General features: G+C 43.7%; 1 protein-coding gene across 2 annotated transcripts in view; it reads right to left on the bottom strand.

Moving 5' to 3' along the window:
• Positions 1–8,026, bottom strand: part of HDAC9 (histone deacetylase 9) — a 471,044-nt gene extending 463,018 nt beyond the window's left edge. For both annotated transcript variants that reach the window (XM_054161160.1, XM_054161166.1), the window contains exon 1: positions 7,822–8,026. The gene's annotated coding sequence lies outside the window, so the exon portion shown is untranslated. The remainder of the gene's footprint in view (positions 1–7,821) is intronic.
• Between the last annotated feature and the right edge of the window lie 10,591 nt (positions 8,027–18,617).

The following is an 18,617-nucleotide window of genomic DNA, read 5'->3' as shown; positions in this document are numbered from 1 at the left end:
AGTGCAATCATGAGCATTACAAAAAGTAACAGGAAATTAAACTTCCAGTCTGACCTGAATACATCTTAGGACACATCAGCCAAGCACTTTTTTTTTTTGCTTTTTTTTTTTTTTTCCTTTTTTTTTTTCCTTTTTTAAAGAGTATTATTGCTCTTGGACAAGGCACTAATGACACTTCTGTGGTCACAGACTACCATTCTGGTTACATCTGCTGAAGAAGTATAAATTCACATTGAAAAGGATACAGAGAAGGACACAAAGATATATGGAGAAATAGTGATTTTGTACATGAAAATAGACCAAAAGGGTAAACTCAGCCAGGAAAGTTATCAGGTAGTATCAGGGTATGTAAGTACAAGGCCATGAGAACAGAATGAGACCAACAGTTAAGAGCAAAGAAAGGGAAACACTGCCCTAGCAGCTTTCATGAAAGGTAACAGATCTGCAAGGGAAAGGCATGTGCAGAGCTGCAAATGGAAGACCCCTGACATTGCGAAAGGTTGAGGCACCAAAGACACTGTGCAGCACACCACCTTCTTTACGAGTATGTTCAGGCTCAAATCTCACTTTTCACACACATGAAACTGACTTATCCTTCAGGACTGCCAATTTCTGTAGTGGATTGGGCACCACCTCATCAAGACACTCATTAGATAAGGCCTTCTTTCCTCTTTCAGGTTACAACAGCATGGCACCAGAAACTGGACAAGGTGAACATGATGGTAAGAGACTCACAAGCTCTCCTTCTGAGCCAGATACATGACCTGAGTTTGAACAAAGCCCCAGGAGCAACAGTCCTCCATTCCACAGAAAAAGCACTCTGTATGCTGTACAGAAATTAACTTAGAAGAAAGACTGACAGAAGAAATTGAATTAAGTGACAGAAATCCAGAATCTTCTGTTTCAAGACTGAAGAACTAGGGATAAATAAAAGACATACTATAAGTAGTCAGCCTCTCACAGGCACTGCTGAGCTACCTTTGCTGAAGACCATTCCATTTCCTTAAAAATCATTTACATTTATGCTATAGCTTTAAAACCAAACTGTCCTGATAGTTATTAGACCTTATGAAGGAACTTAGACAATGTATCCTGAATTGTGAGTGATAAAATGTTAACATTTATATAGAAAAATGCCATTAACAAGAAATAACTGGAAAATAAGAACAAATATTTGCTTCCTACTACTTTGCCAGCTCATAATCTACATAATACATTGAATCAATGTTGAAGACAAGTAAACAGCTGATCTTGAAAGCTCTGTAAGGAAAGTTTTCAATAACTTTTCCCCAAGAAAGAATTTCTGAATTGCATCATTCCACCTTGCCAGTCTGAACTGTGTAAGAATGTATGAATAGTAAACCTTACTCTAACCAAAGATCTGCTCAGCCTAGTATCTTTCTCTCCATGATGCCCAAGAGCAAATGAATAAGGGAAAAGTGAGGAAGTGCAATGCAACCATGTAATGGTACCTCCTTGGCATACTCCTTGGTTAATTCTATTCTATTCTATTCTCTGAAGTCTCCAGAATATCTACAGGTTGGGGACATTCTGATCCAGAACCATTATCTCTGCTTTCTAGCCTTTGGTAACTTTCTCACCTATAAAGTTGTCTAAATCATTTTTTAACTCACATTAACTTTTTGCAGTTTTGCAGACAAACTGAAGATCAGCAAAAAGTTGTGTAACCATATATTGTATAAAAATTGAGAAGCGTGAAGAAGTTTGGGGAAGTCCTCACAGGAAAGTTAGATAGCTGAAAGGATTTTAGGAAGGATGTTGACTTGCTGGAACGTGTCCAGAGAAGGACAACGAAGTTGGTGAGGGGTTTGGAACACAAGCCTTATGAGGAGAGGCTGAGGGAGCTGGGGTTGCTTAGCCTGGAGAAGAGGAAGACTCAGGGGTGACATTATTGCTCTCTACAACTACCTGAAGGGAGGTTGTAGACAGGCAGAGGTTGGTCTCTTCTCCCAGGCAGACAGCACCAGAACAAGAGGACACAGTCTCAGGCTGTGCCAGGGGAGGTTTAGGTTGGATGTTAGGAAGAAGTTCTACACAGACAGAGTGATTGCCCATTGGAATGGGCTGCCCGGGGAGGTGGTGGAGTCGCCATCACTGGAAGTGTTTAAGAAGAGACTTGATGAGGTGCTTGGTTGCATGGTTTAGTTGATTAGGTGGTGTTGGATGATAGGTTGGATGTGATGATCTTGAAGGTCTCTTCCAACCTGGTCTATTCCATTCTATTCTACTCTATTCTATTTTGCACTGGCCTCAAAGCACTCAAACATTAATTTTAAACAGCAGTCAAGCACTGTTTCACTGCAATTTAAGCTTCTTGAAGATGAAGCTATGGATTAGCATGTACAAATAAACTTCATAACATGATAAAAGCTGTAATGATAAAGTCAACACTACCCAGCACACTGATGTTCACAATATAAAGTGTTCAGTCCAAGTTAGTTACATCGAATAAGGAATAAATTCTTTGGTTATATATGATTATCACAATCTAAAAACTCAAAACCAAAAGAGGCAAATGAAAAGATCATTTCATCAAGCATTGTTAGCTCTAAAATGCCTTTACTCATATTAATTTCAGTAGATAATCTAACCTGAAGTGATTCAACAATGCAACTATCTCCAGAAGAAAATAAAATGCATACTACTGTGGAAACCATTGCTGAAATCCTGAAGCGTGACAAATATCTTTTATCATGAATCAATCAATGTTCTGTCTTCATGGGAGAGGTAGCTTTAATTCAACTAGTCAGACATATTAAGCATTTTCCTACGTAAATGCAGCAACAGAAAGAGCATTTTCTCATACTCCTGGAGAGACTGGAAAACTGATAAACACTAATTCTTCTAACTTGAATTTGCGTGGAAAGTTAAATCCATGTAAACAGCATGTGGATAGGACACAGCATATAATCCTTGTGAGATCTTGCTGAAATCTCCTCCGTAAAAGGCAACAACCCCTCAGTGCTGAGATATACTATGCTTTCTCAGCTACATGGTTCAGCTGTAACTACACTGCAAACCAGAAGCACTTTCACCTGAAGTTTCTATACTCACACCCTACATAGGTTTAGAATAGAATAGAATAGAATAGAATAGAATAGAATAGAATAGAATAGAATAGAATAGAATAGAATAGAATAGAATAGAATAGAATAGAATAGAATAGAATTGACCAGGTTGGAAGAGATCTTTGAGATCATCAAGTCCAACCTATCATCCAACACCATCTAATCAACTAAACCATGGCACCAAGCACCCCATCCAGTCTCTTCCTAAACACCTCCAGTGATGGTGACTCCACCACCTCCCTGGGCAACCCATTCCAATGGCCAATCACTCTTTCTATGAAGAACTTCTTCCTAACATCCAGCCTAAACCTCCCCTGGTGCAGCTTGAGATTGTGTCCTCTTGTTCTGGTGCTGGTTGCCTGGGAGAAGAGACCAGCCCCCACCTGGCTACAACCTCCCTTCAGGTAGTTGTAGACAGCAATAAGGTAATTAACTAGTCTGAAAACCAGTGAATATAAAATGACAATAATCTATGCAGCCTGGTAAACATGTGCCCAAGATACCACTTTGGAGATATGTAGGTTGCATTTCAACCTTGTTGTTATTTTTTAGCTTGCACAACATGATCTGATTATTTTCAAAACTACATTTCTCCTACTAAGCATTAATTGAACACTAAGAAATTAGTTGAATACTAGAAAATAAACTATTCCAACCACATTTAGTGACCCTCAGCATTTAGGGTAATACAAACCAGATTTCATATCATTTTTGTAGTGTGTCAACATGAACTTGATCATTATTTTCAGTCTGCAAATTACATTTTCAACAGCAACTTCTACGGGTCTATCTCAGGTAGTGAGATGAACAACTGAAAATTATTTTCCATTCTGAATGCTTTTTAGAAAGTACACAGAATTGCAGAATCAGTAAGGTTGGAAAAGACCTCAGAGATCATCAAATCCAACCTATCACCCAACACCTCATGACTAACTAAACCATGGTTCCAAGTGCCACATCCAATTCCTTTTTGAACACCTGCAGGGATGGTGACTCCACCACTTCCCTGGGCAGCACATCCCAATGGCCAATTACTCTTTCTGGGAAGAACTTTCTCCTCACCTCCAGCCTAAACCTACCCTGAAAGAATGAATGAACATTTCCTTGTGAGGTACTCCACATGTTTTTTACAACTGACTTTCTTTTTAAGGTTATCTTCTATTAAGAAATTAGAAAATACAAATGCCACCAGTCACAGTATTACCTTTTGTTCCCTGAAAAATTCTAGCAGGAACAACTGCACCAAATGAAGCATGTACTGGGAATTTCAGTAGTGAAGACAGGATTTCACTTTTGGTTTTAAACTGCTCTGGGCTGAATAAGATGGTAGTAACAAACCACTATTCATAGGATCGTAGGATGATAGGGGTTGGAAGGGACTTCTGAAAATCATCAAGTCCAATCCCTCTGCCAGAGCAGGACCACAGAATCTAGCACAGGTCACACCAGAACACATCCAGATGGGTCTTAAAAGTCTCCAGAAAAGGAGACTCCACAACCTCTCTGGGAAAACTTTTCCAGTGCTCTGTCACGCTCATAGTGAAGAAGTTCCTTCTCATGTTGAGGTGGAACCTCCTGTGCTGTAGTTTCTATCCACTGCCCCTTGTCCTGTCACAGGGTGCAACTGAGCAGAGCCCGTCCCCTCCCTCTTGACACCCAGCCCTCAGATAAACATTAATTAAATCCCCTCTCAGTCTTCTCTTCTCCAGACTCAAACGCCCCAGGACTCTCAGCCTCTCCTCATAGCATACATTTTCCAGTCCCTTAGTCATCCTGGTGGTTCTCTGTTGGACTCTCTCCAGCAGATCCTTGTCCCTCTTGAACTGGGGACCCCAAAACTGGACGCAATATTTCAGGTGAGGTCTCACCAGGGCAGAGTAGAGGGGGAGAAGAACCTCCCTCGATCCGCTGGACACGCTCCTCCTAATGTACCCCAGGACACCATTTGCCCTCTTGGCCACAAGGGCACATTGCTGATCCATGCAGAACTTGTTATCCACCAGGACTCCCAGGTTCTTCTCCACAGGGCTGCTCTCCAGCAGATCATCTCCTAATCAGCACTTTATTATTCCTTCCCAGAAGAAGGACTCTGCACTTATCCTTGCTGAACCTCATTAGGTTCCTCTCTGCCCAGCTCCCCAGTCTGTCCAGGTCTCACTGAATGGCTGCACAGCCTTCAGGTGTATCAGCCAAGCCTCCTAGTTTGGTATCGTCAGCAAACTTGCTGAGCAGACACTCTGTCCCCTCATCAATGTCATTGATGATGATGTTGAACAGGACTGGACAGAGCACTGATCCCTGATGGACTCCACTGGTTACAGGTCTCCAGCTGGACTTGGCACCAATGACCACCACTCTTTGCACTCTATTTTGTAACCAGTTCCTAATCCATCTCACTGTCTGTTCTTCTATCCCACTCTTCCTAAGCTTACTCAAAACGATGGTATGGGAGACAGTGTCAAAAGCCTTACTAAGGCCAAGGTAGACTACATCCACTGGTCTCCCTGCATCTACCCATTCTGTTACAACATCATAGAAAGCTATCAGATTGGTCAAGCAGGATTTCCCCTTGGTAAATCCATACTGACTGCTCCCGATTATCTTCTTCTCTTCCAAGTGCCTAGAGATGACCTCCAGAGTGAGCTGCTCCATCATTTTTCCAGGGATGATGGTGAGGCTCACTGGTCTGTAGTTTCCTGGAACCTCTTTCTTGCCCTTTTTGAAGACTGGAGTGGCACTGGCTTTCCTCCAGTCCTCAGACACCTCTCCTGTCTGCCAGGATTTTGCAAAAATTCTTGTTTGATCTTGTAGACTGCTCATTGTGGAAAAGCAGGCTAATGGAAAACCAAACACAACTGTTTTCAAAACTGGCATTTTAATGTCAGGCTGAAAATATTTGGTCTATTACACATTCACATAGACTTTTATACCAAAATACAAAGGAATCAAGACAGTGTGAAAGCAATGTTTCAAGGCTTAACTAACTATGGTCCTTCATTTGCTTCTACTTGGTCACCAAGAAACATAACAGCATGTGTTTGATGATGACATTTTCATACAAAACAGAGCTATTTCAACATTTCTATGAAGAAGCTAGCACCAGTGGTAGGCAAATTTGACTAACTGCAACTTTTCCCTGGGGCCATGACATGCTTTTTCCTAGTGCTTTGGATCATGTCTCTGCCCTCGTAATGAAGAAGAGGTGGTAAAATAGTGTATTATTCACATCACTGCAAATGGAAAGCTATATATAGTTAAGAACTATCTACTTTATACAAATGGCGATGTGACTGAAGTGTATGAAGGGACAGAACTGGCTTCCAAGACTGCTCTGGTCTTAGAACAGAGAATAAGCCTGTGTTTGTCTCTGAACAAAGTAGGCGTTCTGGGTACAAAACCTAGTGGGTTGGGGCCACTGCTAGAATAGTGCATTGGTCATGAGAGAAAATGCAGGAAAAGATCATTTTAAATAATTTCAGTAGATCCAGGGAAGCTGTTGGGACTGGAGAAGAGATGAGAGAGGGAAGATAAGAGAGGGCATTTGAAAAATCTTAATGTGAAATACCTTCCTTTTTTTGTTCATGAGTTCTCAGCAGAACTTACAGGCCTTTGTGAGCCTGCAAATTAAATCCTGAATAACTGCAACAAAAGTATTCTTCTCTCACAGAAAACAAAATGTCATGGAACTAAAGCTGACAATGCTGAAAGACAAATATGTTTAAAATTCCTCAGTTTCTGTGTCGGTACTTGTTCTGTGCTGTTTACAAAAGAGATTCTCAACAGCTTTTGAATCAGAAAAGAACTTCACTGCTCCTTTCTCAATGTTCAGCTTGTTTTAAACATTTTCCCTCTCTCACATTTTCACATAGTTTTACACTGTTTCTAGAGCTCTTCAGAGCACTTGAAAATACAAACTCCCATCGATCAGCTCAGTGTAAATCATTAAAAGAATATGCATTTTATGCATGACAAGTAATACCTGGGGTTTTCTGTTAACAGTGATAAACATGGTTACTGATTGTCATATTCCATTTCAGACTGAAATTCAGACATTTTAGGTAAGTCAAAACAACTGTAGCCCTACTGGAAAATACCCATTCGGTGCCCAGTGTTGCTGACCTGTAAGCTGCCTTGCCGAGATGCATGCACTGCATTGACACTCAAAATACTCTGGCCATGCACCCGGGCCGGGATGCATCCCTACCTGCTCCCAGTCATCGGCTGCGCCAGGCAGCTCCAATATCGGTCCGGCGGCGATGCTCACGGGGTCTCCCCGCCACCCGCGCCCGCTCCCACCTGTTCGGCCCCCAATGGGGCAGCTCTCCCCGACGCCCACCCCCAGCTCCCCGCTCCTCAGCCGACCACAGGGAGCTCGCATCATCCGTATCGCCCGCTGAGGCTCCAGGCAGCGCCCTAGCTGCCGTGGGTGTCCCCGTCACCCCGCGAGACGGCCCCGGCCCCACGGGGGGAGAGGGCTGCAGAGGGACCAAGTAAAGCGGACACACGCCGGGCAGGGCAGACGCACAGGAAACTCCGCTTCCACTCACGCTCCCGCGAAACAAACTTGCCGCACCCCACCCACCGCCACCTTGCCCGCCCTGTCACGACCCAACTTCCCGAAACCTTCCCAAAGGTCCCGGAAAATCCACCCCGGCAAATCGTAGGCCCCCACGACTCCGTTCTCGCTGCGGGCGGCGGCCGGGCGGAACGGCAGCGGGCCGGTGCCACTCACCTTCCCGCGCCTCCGCCTTATCTCTTCGCTCGCGGGCTGCAACTTCCAGTCCGTCCCCCAACTGCCATCTTCGGCCGGAGCGGTACGGGAGGAGCAGAGCGAGGAGGAAAAGTTGCGGCTGCCGCGGGGATTAGGTGGCCATAGCGCCAGCGGGCGGCAGCGCCGGCGGCGGGACGAGCCTGTGCCGTGTGCGGCAGGCAGGCGGGGCGGGGCGGCAGTAACTGGCGAGGGGCTGCGCGCTGCGATCACAGCCCGTGGCGACGCGAGAAGGATTTACTAAAAATAGCCGCTCGGCTCGGCGGGGGGGTGGCGGGGAGAGGCCGTCGGGCTGCGCCGCACTCCCTGCCGCGGCCGCTGGGGGCTGAGCGGCCGGGATGCAGCGGGGACAGCGCTGAGAGGCTTCTCGTTGGGGCGGAGAGGCTCTCTGGGAGGCCTTTGGGGCACGAAACCCTTGGGACTGTGGCTGCCGGGGCGGACGGGATCAGGCAGCGCTGCGGCCGCATCCCGTTGAGGGGAGCAGCTGTTCCTGAGCGCTGCCGCCCCTCTCCGCCTCGGAACTCTCAGGCTGCTGACACGAGCGCGGCGCGGCGGCCACTGGCGGCCTTCGCCACGGGCCCGGGGAAGGCAGGGCCCGCATGCTGCCCCCGCCGAGCCGAGCCTAGGCGCTGCGGGGTTTCCGTTGCTTAGCCGTGGGCACTGGATGGCGGCTGGTTGCGAGGGAGCCGCTCGGTTATTTCTCGCCCCATGCCACCCTTTCCACTGGTAGCCCCGCTCAGCTCTCAGGGGAGGAGATGCACCTGCCTGTCACCCGGCTCACTTGTCAGCGAAGGGAGAGGTCTGCTGAGCCCGGCGCAGCTGTCCCCCAGGAGACAGGCTGCTGTGTGGTCTTCGGATGGCAGGTGTTGCTGTACCTTTGGGCTGTCACATCCGAAGATGACTGCACATTTGTTTAGTGATGTTTTTTTCTCGTGGTCTTTTTATCAGTCTTGACACGTCTTAGTATCTTCAACTAGAGGATGCCAGTCTTTTGGCACCCACGTTACGTCTCTTTGGTAATGATTAACAGTTTCCAGAATTCCCATTCATACAGCATGCGAAGAAGCACTTTAGTCTATGGAATCTCTCGCAACCACACACATTCCTAACCTAAATTTATTAATAGATTTCATCAGTACTTGGGAGGGAAGAGAGTGGCTCTTTTTATTTCCCCCCTTCCAGGTAAAGGTTAGCCTAAAAGCAGTTTAGTTCTTGAAATCTAAGCAATCCAAAGAAAATGTTTAGCTGTTTTCCACCTTTGGAAATTGTATTTGTATATAGGCATAGTTTGGTCAGTAGGAGTAAGGGTAGATTACATATAAAGTGTATGTTTTGTGCTGTGTTTCACCGATTTTTTATTTCTTGTAGTTGTTCTTCCACTGTATTTCCAAATGTTAGCAGCAATTGTTTAAAATTGTTGTTTCCAAGAGTGGTAAAGAACTAAACTAAAAAGTAAAGCTGGTGGCTAAAGAGAGTTGGGATTTGGGCCTGAATGTCAGTGATTCTCAAAGGATACAACAGGTGAAAACTCAGTGGGTTTTGTGACCCTCAAAATAAATCTCACTCCTCAGAATTAGAAGCAACATGATGTCTGTGCATGTTTCAACTTGGAGAGGAATCTCATGAGTTTGGTTTTGTTTGTGCTTTAGTTTGGTTTCAGTGGTATTGCTAGATGTTAAGTCATAGAGTGCCAGATCCAAGTCTGAATTGGCTAATGAAATCAAAGCAATTTCTGTGACAGATCATTACACTTCAAACTGATAAATACATTTGTTCCATTATATACTTTTGTCCTCTGTCTACTCAGAGGAAGCATTGTCATTTTAATTATATTCTGAATGACTAATGTCTGTTCTAATGCTATGTTGGGAACTCCTGAAATTATACTGTAAAATAATAGGCATCTCTGAGACACCTCCATGTTTTGGTTACTGCTGTGCTTGCTCTACTCATTTCCACTTGGTGCTAAAAAATTCAGTGAAGTGTTGCATGGTGGTAATATTCAGGCAGCCTTTATGTTGCTTTTGCTAGATTTGCTATTGCTGTTCCATTACTACATTATCTACTCCTGATCCTACTGCCCAAAAAAATGATTTATAGCCTTGACAGATTTGCTGGAGTGAATATGTGTAGCTCTTCTTTCAAATGTAGCGTTCCTCATTTTATCACTGTCTTTCTGAGTTATTACAAACATTTACTGAAAGTCATGGGGGTGAGAAAAGAATGTGATATGCCTGCATTATAATTGATATGTTTAATTTAGAAAACCTGAGATGAGGTGCTGAAATCCTTAAAACATTTTCATCCCAGAGAAGAGGCTTGCATCATCCTTGCAGCTTCATCTCTGCCACATTGTGACTGGTGCCTGCTGACCATTAGGGCTATGGTGCCCTTCACATATACTCTAATTTAAAATACCTGGATTTTTTAATGGAAAAAGCTTGTATATTTAATGTCCTTTAGGGAAGGACCACAGAAGGTTTTTGAAACCATGCTGTAACAGAAAACTTGCCTTCTCTGTAGATCCTCAATTAAAGTAGTGCCTACTGAAGGCACTAGGAGAAAAACCAGAAACCCTTTATTCCCAGTCAAACAGAGACACTGAGCACATTGAAAAAACTAATACATACAAAACTCTGTAACATTCAGCAAACCATTCCTCACACTGACATTTATTTTAATGTTACTAATATTGTGGAAAATAGCTTTGAGAATTTCCAGGCCTACACTGGAAACTTAACTCCAGTATTAAAAAGGCAGTGAGGTGCAACAACTCATCAAGCAGTACTTCAGATTTGCTAAGCAGTGAGCAATTCCCTCACTATGATTCCCAAGGGAAACATGTAGGATGCTCTGTACTGTGTGACCATTCAAATTAAGACGATACTCAGCTCCATCCCTTTCCAATCCACTTAATAAACAGTTGTTTCACAACAAGTGAAACCTGCTCAGATCAAAAGAAGAAAAGTCCTTAACAAGACCAAACTGTACTTCGAGCATATGTGTGCTTTTTAACAACTCTTGGGTCTGAACAAGATGGAAGTAACACTTGCCCATGAAAACTATTGGGCTTTGTCTGCCCCCTTAGTTGATGTTTTATGAGAGCTCTTTGCTGAAACGATCAGTCCTTTTCAATCTTGACTGCCAGACAGCAGATCCTTTTCATGATCTCTGGCATTCAGGAAGCTTCAAGTATTCTTCTGGCAGCAATCATGTAACACACCTATGCTTCTAGTCACATCCAGAGCAGGCTGACAAGATGTACTTTACAGAGGTGATTCTTAAATTCAGTGTGAAGTTCAAGGAGCCCACCTGAGTAGGATGAATAAGTACCCCCAAACCTAGCTGATGTCTGTCCCTTAAGTTCTTGTTCAGTTTTCAATGGAACTCACAGCCCTGCTTTTATTTTGAGATAAACTCATGCTGTACTTCTCTGTAGAAATAAATACCTGCTGCCTCTCATCTGTCACTGTATAGGGCTAGAGCCTTCTGATACTCCAGATTTTTTTTTTCACTCATACGTAGCATGTCACACAGATCATCCATGTACCATGTGCCTAAAAAATCTGGCCCTTCTCTATGTGCAGTTCTCTATGTAGCCCTTATTTATTTATTTATAAATGGTTACAAGACTAACTGCTGTTGCATTTGTTTTTTACTAAGAATGTTTGCATTACATAGAATACATAGAATACATAGAATAAACCAGGTTGGAAGAGACCTTCAAGATCATCACGTCCAACCCATCTAAACAACTAACCCATGGCACCAAACACCCCATCAATCTCCTCCTGAACACCTTCAATGATGGCGACTCCACCACCTCCCCAGGCAGCCCATTCCAATGGGCAATCACTCTCTCTGTATAGAACTTCTTCCTAACATCCAACCTAAACTTCCCCTGGCACAGCCTGAGACTGTGTCCTCTTGTTCTGGTACTGGCTGCCTGGAAGAAGAGACCAATATCCGCCTGTCTACAGCCTCCCTTCAGGTAGTTGTAGAGAGCAAGAAGGTCACCCCTGAGTCTCCTCTTCTCCAGGCTAAGCAACCCCAGCTCCCTCAGCCTCTCCTCATAGGGCTTGTGTTCCAAACCCCTCACCAACTTCGTTGCCCTGATTAAGCCCTTTTCTAAACTTTCAGATTTGTCTTCCCTAAGAAAAAGCTTCAAACTGGGCGGGGGGGCTGGGGAGGGAGGAGTGTAACTTATTTGTGATATCTGTTAGTTTGGCTGAGAATTAGTTAAAAAGTATTCTTCTGGGTAAGACTTTTAATAAGTCCATTAATTAAGACTTTTATTAATAAGACTCTTTTAATAAGACTTTTAAAAAGACTTTTATAAGCCTTTTAATAAGTGTCTTGCTCTGTGGCATGTTGCTCTGTTGCTCGGCATGCTTGCTCTGAAACTTGCATGTTTCAGATTGGGTGTAACTGTCAGTTTTGTTTACAGAAGGTGTATGCTTTTATATGAAAAAAAAGATCAACAGTGTAGCTGATCAGAGAGTTTTATGCAATTTGTAAATAACCACTTAACTGCTACAGAAGTAGGCAATCTAAATACATCAGTGCAGATGCCAGCACTTTAAGGACAATAGGGATTTTTGCACTAACATTAAAATAAAAGGAATAGTTTGTTACATACTTAAACATCTAATGAAACTATATTTCCTCACATTGGAGATAATTTAATGTGTGACTAGCTCTTTTGGTGCCTGGGCTTTCAGGAATGTGTGCATATACCGACATTCAATAGGACTATTCAAGTGGTTAAACATGTTATTGCCCCATTTTTTTAGTCCCAGTGGTTAGCCACTATTTGGAAGGTCCTGGGCTATTTCTCAGAAACACAAGAGTCAAGTGTTTTTTGATCCCAACCTATTTGTATGCAGAGAATAAAAGCAAATCTTGTCTCCTTGAACACTCATGAAATGAGTGACCTGCCTGGGTTACTTGTTTATAATGCCAAGCCTGCACAAAAACTGTACTGCAGCAGCACTGTGTCCCCAGAGTGCTCACAAAACAAAGGTTTTAAGTGCCCTCATGCTGTGGTGAACTGTGCAAAACTTGCAATCATTTATAAAAAAGGAGACCTCAGTACAGGGCTTGGGCATCTGGTGAAGGATTTACTGTCAGCTTCAGACTAAAGGGAGCTGAAGCTGAGCCCTGTCCTTGGTTTCCTACGCTGCTTTTCACTTTTGATCCTGAGTACTCTCCTGCCCTGATCCTAAACACCTCTAACTGTTGTGGTCATGCCTTTTTTTCAGGAAGCTCATTTCCCATTTTTTCTGCTGCTGAGGTGCCAAATTTTCTAAACTTTGTGCTCAAGACATTGGTATGTCCCATTATATTGGTACAAGTAACCCTTCAGATGTCCTAAGTCTCGTCCGATCTCTGACCTTGTCCTTTGCTCATTTTGAACCAAGTGTCTTTTCCAAACTCATCTCACAATAGACTCCAGCAGTTGTCTTACCCAGACTCATAAAATCATAGAATCATTTCAGTTGGAAAAGATTGTCAAGTTATTGAGCCCAACCATTATTTAACTCTACCAACTCTGGGGCAAAACCATGTACCTCAGCACCACATCTCTCTGTTTTTTAAACACCACCAGAGATAGGGGTGAGCCTATTCCAGTGTTTGAGAATCCTTTCAGTGAAGAAGCTTCTTCTAATATCCAATCTAAACTTCCCCTCATGCAACTTGAGGCCACTTCCTCTTGTCCTGTCACTTGCTACTAGGGAGAAGATACTGACACACGGTATGGCTCCTTTCAGGCAGTTGGAGAGAGCCTTTCGGACCAGCAGCAAGTTCTGTCACTCTGTGCCCTGTGTACATATTCTTGGTGTTTTCTTTCTGTATCATCATTTTCTGATGTCCTTGCTCCTTGATGTAATAAAATGTATGGTTCCTCCAAAGGGGTTCATTTGTATTCACACCTCATTGTACAAATCTCAGCTTACAGGACTGAGCACCACTTCCAGCCTCCCCATGCTGATCCACAGTTTGAAAGGGAGTTTCTATTCTTTGCCATGACTAAGTTAGCAGGCATTAAAGTATTCCTTCACTTACCCAAATAGAAAACAGATTTTATCCAAACAAGGACAGAATAGAATAGAATTAACCAGGTTGAGAAAGACCTTCGAGATCAAGTCCAACCCATCACCCAACACCATCTAATCAACCAAACCATGGCACCAAGTGCCACATCCAGTCTCTTCCTAAACACCTCCAGTGATGGTGACTCCACCACCTCCCTGGGCAACCCATTCCAATGGCCAATCACTCTTTCAATGAAGAACTTCTTCCTAACATCCAGCCTAAACCTCCCCTGGTGCAGCTTGAGACTGTGTCCTCTTGTTCTGGTGCTGGTTGCCCAGGAGAAGAGACCCACCCCCACCCGGCTACAACTTCCCTTCAGGTAGTTGCAGACAGCAATAAAGTCTCCCCTGAGTCTCCTCTTCTCCAGGCTAAGCAACCCCAGCTCCCTCAGCCTCTCCTCGTAGGGCTTATGTTCCAAACCCCTCACCAACTTTGTTGCCCTTCTCTGGACATGTTCCAGCAACTCAACATCTTTCCCAAACTGAGGGGCCCAGAACTGGACACAGGACTCAAGGTGTGGCCTAACCAGTGCTGAGTACAGGGGCACAATGACCTCTCTGTTCCTGCTGGCCACACTATTCCTGATGCAGGCCAAGATGCCATAGGCCTTCTTGGCCACCTTGACACACGTTCATGTTCAGCCTACTATCAACCAGTACCCCCAGGTCCCTTTCTGCCTGGCCGCTCTCCAGCCACTCTGACCCCAGCCTGTAGCACTGCATGGGGTTGTTGAGACCAATGTGTAGAACCCAGCACTTAGATGTGTTAAATCTCATGCCATTGGACTCTGCCCATCTGTCCAGCCCACCAAGGTCCCTCTGCAGAGCTCTCCTACCTTCTAACAGATCAACACCTGCCCCCAGCTTGGTGTCATCTGCAAATTTACTGATAATGGACTCAATCTTCTCGTCCAGATCATCAATAAAGATAAAGATAGATCATAACTATATCAAGAACTGCCCACAGGTCATAAATTCATCTACCTTACAAAATTCCAGTTCCATTAGCCTTTGTGAAAGTGCTTAATAATTACCAAAATAAAATGCCTGGCCAGTGTTAGAAGGCAGAGCGTGTTAGAGGTGAATTTCTTCAGTTCCTATCTGAACTGCTCTTATAAGAACAAGCTACGTTTAAGTTGAGAGCAGAAGCTTTCTGAGGAACACCCTGTCATTAAAGCTGACCAGATTACGCTGGTTCAGGTGGACAGTTGCCTGTGGTTCTGTCCTGCACTTGCATTAGCAGACAATGCGTGATTCTGAATGAAAGAGTCAGCCTCAAATTACACAAAGCTTTCTCACTGTAGTGATTCATCAGGTAGGATTTGTTTCAGCTTTCTACTTTTTTGTTTTGTTTAGTTTCTTTATTATCCCACACTCTGTAGTGATGACAGCTGTGATGGGGTACAGGCAGAAGTAACTGCTGGGAGCCTCTGTTGATAAGTTTGATGCAGGCAGCTTGGGTCTGATGATTATTCATTGATGATCAAGTGCAAGAAACAGCTCATTGTGAGTATCTGAACAAGTCATTTTCAAGGGGATAACACAATTTGGCAACGTTATTATTTCTTCCTGTAACTTTTTACTTCTTGTTCTCAAATGTCACTATCTGATAATTTTTCTTCCCATAGCTTATTACTAGGGCAGTATGAACCATAACATCCATGGAAAGAGAGATTTTCCTGCACAGTTCTCAGCCATGTCATTGATGTGGTCTTGGCTTTTCCGACTGGGGTACTGGAGCCATGCTGTTGATGTTTCTGTTGTCTTGCTTGTCTTAAAGATAGATTCCACTGTCGTGGCTGCTCCACTGTTAATCAGATAGTTACACACAGCTTTGTAAAAGCATTTGATACTAACGTTAACATATATGTTCCTTATTATTGATTGACTTCTGTGACTATGGAAGGCTATTGATGAAGTAAAAGTTGACATACAGCTCTGAAGCAGGTGGCAATGATAGAGAGGGGCTTAGTCCCCTTGTCTTTTATGAACTGTCGCAGGTACAGCATGTGCTCCCCATGCACAGGTATTACTGTCAGCCTCCGTGGGCTCCAGGCACCCTGCTACGATCAGTTTCTACTTAGCAATCACCTTGTCAGCTGCCTTTTGGTACTGCTGTATTATCAAGCAAATAACACTGGCTTCTGAAAATGACCAGTTCCATTTCCATTTCATAATCTTGTTGAAAGGAAAAACGTTTATGACTGAATAAGAGAAGGAAGGAGCTGTCAACCCTGTTTTGTGATTACTGCCCACAAATGTTCTCACATTTTGCTTTTAAAAAGTGTTCTGACAAAAATATTAGCACTAATAGTACAGTATGCATATGTTCTCGAAATATAAATAGTGCAACTTCATCTCATGAGGTAACTCGGGGCTCTATCCAAAGACTTTAATGAGGTTTGAGGTTGCTCAGCACCTCACAGCAGGCGTTCCACACAAGAGGTAGGCGACTTGCTAAACATGCTAATCATGTGAGGAATGAGGCACCATCAGTAGCTGTCCAAGCCAACGGGAGTCACAGAGCCTTCGTGCCTGCAGCATCAAGCCTTTCTTTCTTCAATGAATGTCAAAAAATGTTTCTGTCACACTGTATCAGCATCATCCAACAGATACATCCTACAAACAGTAATCTGCATTGGCATCCTGCTTTCCCAGAAGAAATGAAACTCATGTGCCCTAACATAGGTGGCTGTATTACCCTCAGATCAGTTCAGGCAACAGAGAGAAATCCTCCAGAGAGCAACTCTTCATTCAAATGTGCTAACAACTCGGATCCCATCTGGAGTATCTGCTGTCTTTTATTCACCCTTTATAAGTTTTCTTTTTATTGTGTGAAGTCTTATAGGGATTTTTCAGTCAAGTTGATAGAAAACAGCCCAGCTCATTTACAGACCACCAAGGAGACATTCATCTACATAAACTTTGCGGAGGTTACTCACTGTACTGCCTGAATGCCCAGCTTCTGAAAGCTTTCATGCAACATGTTGAAGAGAAAAATGTTCTTGCTTACTGAATAGCACCTATTGTGTCAGAGTAAAATGTTCTGGGTTTTGGAACTTGCATATATTTTGTGCTAATGATTAGTAAATAATTATGCAGTACAACATAAAATCTTTAAATACATATATATGATTTATAATGCGTATCAGTCAAGGGTTAGGGCTGGCCACTAAATAAGTGACAGATGCTCTCTCTCTCCCTTCCCAAAGAGAAAAAGAAAGGGAATAAGGGAGACAGACTTATGAATTGGAAACGAAAACTAAAACTACTTTAATTAAAATAGCAAAACTAATTATATGCAAGTATATACCAAGCCAGTATTGAACCCAACAGCCCTGATGGCAATTGGTCACCATCACCACTGATACAGTGGCAGAAGTCCTAGGCTGGACTCAGCAGCAGACAGGAACCAAATTCAGTAACTGGATTCAGGAATTCATGGGTTGGGATTGAAGGCAGAACAGACAGAATCCTCCTTGGATGATGGCCATTGAAGAAGAGGCCTGACCCTCGTGATCCCTTGGTTGTATCCTGAATATGATGTATATGGAATGGAATCTCTTGGCCAGTTCAGGGTCACCTGTCCACTCCTCCTGGCAGGAGCACCCCCAAGGTAGTACACAAAATTTAGCAGTGACTTTGGTCTGTACACTGATCCTTGGTATAACAGAAGCATCTAGGTTACCACTGCTACAAGCAGACACTGCCTGTGAAAACACATTGGCACAATGGCTTTTCCCTAATGACAGTGTCATTATCTAGGATGTGTAGACCTCTAATGCAAGAAGCCATTGAAAAAGGAGCCTTAAAGTGCTTCCATCTAAACATGGGTGTTTTGCTATTGCATTTTCCTTTTTCCCAACTTGAGTCAATGGCTCCCTTACAAATGTTATCTGAGAATATGTTGCTTATTTTATTACAGGAGAGGTCTTCCCTTTTTTTCTCTGTAATTAGAAAATGTGAGTACAAACGAGAGAACAAGTCTGACAAAGCTTCAAGCAATTATAATCCTAAAGATTAGTTTCCTGACACTAAAAAGGGCTGAAATTGTTGGTGCTTCTAATTCTGATAGGCACCATCACAATCAGTAGTAGTAGTGTCAGTCAGGGTTGGAAGGGACCGCAAGGATCATCTAGTTCCAACCCCCCTGCCATGGGCAGGGACACCTCACACTAGATCAGGCTGGCCAGAGTCTTGTCCAGCCTGGTCTTAAACACCTCCAGGGATGGTGCCCCAACCACCTCCCTGGGCAACCCATTCCAGGGCTTCACCACTCTCATAGTGAAGAACATCCTCCTCACCTCCAGCCTGAATCTCCCCACTTCCACCTTCATTCCATTCCCCCTGGTCCTATCACTACCTGATATCCTGAGAAGTCCCTCCCCAGCCTTCTTGTAGGCCCCCTTCAGATACTGGAAGGCCACAATAAGGTCACCTCGGAGCCTTCTCTTCTCCAGACTGAACAGCCCCAACTCCTTCAATATGTTGCCTAAAGCTGCATAATTAGATGGTATATTCCTATAACAAACCAGTAACATGACAGTTACTCCTCAAGCAGGTAACTATTTTTTACTCTGAATGCATACATAAATAATCAAAAATGCCTCTCAAACAGATGAACATTTTGTAATATTTTGTTACCAATAAGGTTTCATTGGTCAA

The sequence above is a fragment of the Dryobates pubescens genome, chromosome 4 (assembly GCF_014839835.1).
Source record: "Dryobates pubescens isolate bDryPub1 chromosome 4, bDryPub1.pri, whole genome shotgun sequence".
Classification (NCBI taxonomy): domain Eukaryota; kingdom Metazoa; phylum Chordata; class Aves; order Piciformes; family Picidae; genus Dryobates; species Dryobates pubescens.
Note: the sequence above shows the minus strand (reverse complement) of the source record. Positions and strands in the feature narration are given on the sequence as shown.